Source organism: Porites lutea, chromosome 1 (assembly GCF_958299795.1).
Source record: "Porites lutea chromosome 1, jaPorLute2.1, whole genome shotgun sequence".
In the NCBI taxonomy this organism is placed as follows: domain Eukaryota; kingdom Metazoa; phylum Cnidaria; class Anthozoa; order Scleractinia; family Poritidae; genus Porites; species Porites lutea.
In genome coordinates this window covers 50,728,076-50,732,075 of record NC_133201.1, presented here as the reverse complement: position 1 = coordinate 50,732,075, position 4,000 = coordinate 50,728,076, and positions in this window count along the sequence as shown.

Sequence of the window (4,000 nt, the reverse complement as noted above, 5' to 3'; positions counted from 1 at the left end):
AAAATTAATTAAAAAGAGATTGAAACATGATCTTGAATAGCTTGTTTATTTACCTTTGGTACGTCGGCAGAAATTTTTTTTTGCCTATAGCCAACAACTAAATTAATGTTTTCCGCATTCATTTCAAAAGTGCAGAATGCATAGCAGGGAATTTTGTTCTTTGTTCACTGGAAGTTAGCCTGAGAATCATAACTTTTAATTAGGCCCCCATTCGGGCTGCCTGTTTGAAATTTTGGTTGCCTGAGGGTAAATTGTAGCCTGGGAATCGTAGGTGCCTCTGGCGACCGGGTGGCTGTTAGGCAGCAGCCTTGTGAGTCCAAACCTTTTCAAATTTGGTGCATAAATGTGAACACTTTTTTGTTTAGAATATTATCCTCATTAATTTATCCTCTGATAACTTTGAACGTGAATATTAGGAAAGTTAATAAAAAGATGCCTGTTTTGCAGATATAGGTTTATTTAATTTGTTTGTACCGAATGTTTTGGGCAACTAATATACTTCTTCAGGCATCTAGATTGTGAGGCTTTGTTGCCCGAAGAGCATCCAACTTAAAAAGTTAGTCATGCAAGTAGAAGCATTTATCATTGCCTGGACGTACTAAGCGCGACCCTTTCTGTTGTATTTGCATAAAAAATAACTTTGATTGAAAGTGCCGCCGACTTGTGAACTTGGGATGGAGTCATACTACAAGCTTGTATTACTCATACTCTTGCCCTCCAACATGGCAGCCAAAACTATTTTTTGCTTGTATCTTGCATGTAAGGCAAAATCATATAACTTTCATTTCATAAAAATGATGTCACATGACCTCTTAGCGCAAATGGCCTATTAAAAACCTTCTTAGCCTAAATTGTCAAGAATTACATGTACCACAAAAATAAAAGAACCTTTTTGCCATTCCTCAAAAAATGTAGGTTCTTATTAGTGGTTGTTTAATGTACATGTACATGTATATATATCTCACTCATTTTATCTATTGCTTTCTTTTTACGGTTAAAACTACAGTTGACTCTAGATAACTCGAACCCTTGCTAACTCGAACCTTGCGCTAACTCAAACCAAAATTGATTTCCCCTGGATTTCCTTCATAAATTTACTTTAATTTTACCCTCAGAAACTCGAACCCTCGATAACTCGAACCTCCCACTAATGCGAAGTAGTTTTCGTTTCCCCTCAGATCATTTCTACATAATTTTACCCTTGATAACTTGAACCATGTTTTGAGCCCTTAAAACATCAGGAAAAAAACAGTCTACTGGCGTCCAAAACAAGGAATTTTTCATTTCGCATTGACGTGTTGTAGGCATATAGTTTACTAGTGGACACTGAGGTTGTTTGTCACAAAACTAACATGAAACAGTTTTACTTCTCAAAACAGTAAAGCACATGCTCTATTTAGGCAATGTGTTGTCACATTACGTTCTGATTTATAATCTAGAAGTATCTTTCAATTTTCACTTAAAAATTCTACAATTAACTGTGATTAAAATGTTCACTTTGCAGTAAAAGCTGTTTTTTCCTTACTCCCGGCTATTTTCTACAATTAACTGTGATTAAAATGTTCACTGTGCTGTAAAAGCTGTTTTTTCCTTACTCCCAGCTATTTTCTTCGAGCTCCTGATAACTCGAACTTTTTTCGACCCTTGAAGGTTCAAGTTATCAGGAGTCGACTGTATAACACAAGACTTATTTCAAACATCAGAAAGCTTAAGAGGGGATGAAGTAGTTTACAGTATAAGTAAGCTAACATGTACATGTACAGTCAACTCCCTCTAAGATGGACACCTTTGGGACTGGCAGTAAGTGTCTGTCTTAGACAGAAGTCCATCTTATAGAGAGTCAAATAAAGGGAGTAAAGAAAGGTAAGGACCAACTCTATGTGTCCGTTTTAGGGAGGTGTCCTTCTTATAGAGGTGTCCGTTAAGAGATAGTCGACTGTACATACAAGTGGTTATACAGTCAGGTCCAGTGATGCCAACCAACTGCAGCAAAAAAATCAAAAATCTGCCTTGATGACATTTATTTCTGAAAGTCAGGGGCGTAGCCAGCATTTCTGCGTAGAGCTGGGGCTCCTAATGTGGTATTTTTGAAGACACAAGTCAACAGTTATTACTTTCAGTAATAACTGTTGAATTGTGTCTTCTTCTTCTTTTTTTTTTATTTTTGGTTTTAAACAACAATTAAGGTTACCTTTTTTTTGTAATCCTCATCTGTAAAACCCACAGCAATGTGATCCTCCACGGTCACTGTTACTCCCCAACCTAAATAACTCTGTGCTTTACCCAGCTGAATTCTGCGAACAAATTCGCCATTGACAGTGTGTATAGCCAGCGTAGTGTGGCCTGTCCTTCTTTTAAAACCAGCAAGGACGACATGTTCACCTGACAGGTGACATGCAATGACATTATAGCAATCTCCCTCGGATTTGATATCAAATTTGCCAAGCTGGTGTCCCTCCACATCAAATGCGTACACACTTTGATCGGCTCGGTCCATTATCATAACGCGACCATCACAAGTAGCAGAGATATCGATTTCATTCTTGAACACTTCAAAGCTGCAAACAAACTCGCCACTCGGTTCGTGCACATCAACAATAGTACGTCCCATCGACTTCCACAGGTATGTCTTCAGCAGAATTTTGCTGCCTTGTTTGAGACTGCTCACTGTTAGTTTGTCTTCCGTCCAATCCCCGCTCCTCACAGGAAACGTGTGCTCTAGGTCAGCGGTCTTGTTGTCAATCTTGTTGTAAACCTGCACTTCCCTACATTTCTTAGCCCCAGGCTTGTTCAGTGTGACAAGTAGATAGATTTTTTCGCCCTCGCCTGCAGCGACATCTACAATATGTAACGTTGTATCGGTGCCATCAGCTTGAGGATCAAACTTAAAATCAAACTTTCCGTTGCTATCAAACACCTTCAAGATCCCACTGTCTGCTATCAGGAACTGTCCTTTGATGTTTGTAGCGATACCACACGGAAGGCTCAGAGTGTCCTCCCATTCACCCTCCTGCCCCAATGACCATAGTAAACAGCAGTGCTCCATATTAACTTTTTGCAGTACCTTTGATATTCTTCCATCGCGCAGAGGGTCAACTTTATCTTCTCCAGTGTCGACAAATGGCCAGACCGAGGCGTCTCTACCGACTGCTCGTGTCGCATTGTAGATGGCACGATTTACCTGGCATACCGTGGAAATTATCTTTCTTCTTTCTTCTTTACCATACCGACCTCTGACATTAAGGAAACCTTCACCTAGCTCCACTTTAAAGTTATCCTGAACAGCAGGAAGAGAGTGGAGTTTGTGAAGACATTCTTCGCACTCTGGTAATGAATTATTCAAAGCAGTTTTTAAGGATGAAGGCGACATGTCGCCCGAGGTTCCAGCTGTCTCCACCACTGACTCTAATATGGTTGCCATGACACGATATCGAATGGCTGTGATCCGGTCAAAGATCTTCAGAGCTTCGTTGTTGGAGGCCTCTGTTGCTTTTTCACGAGCCACCTCGAACCTCTTTTTGGCTTGAAAAAAGTTGTTTTTCATCGTTTCATTGAAATCCATTTTTTCGAACTTTCCTATTTCCGCGGCGACAGAAACTGTCTTCATTGCCTCTTCTAAGTCATTTTCGCTAAGATTCTCGTCTGTGATTCCCACACGGGCTTGGCCATTGGGTTTCACATCGAATGCTTCAAATAAATACCTGATCCCTATTTTAAAGGAGTCTACAGCTACAAGAAGATCCTTTCTTGATAATCCGTCCAACTTTGTCTTGATATCTTCCACTTCACGGACGATCAAATCACGGATTTTTTGATCCGCTACGTCGCCTTCTTTCAGCCTCTCTGCTGTCACATCTCTTCCTTTATTCACGAGCCAACCGATGGTGGCACTAAATACAGATGTGATAATCGATGACATGTCTCAGAACACCAAACAACGTTCTGTAAACTAAAAAGAGGAGTTTTTGTTGAGCAGAAAAAACAGCACATATCTGCCTGA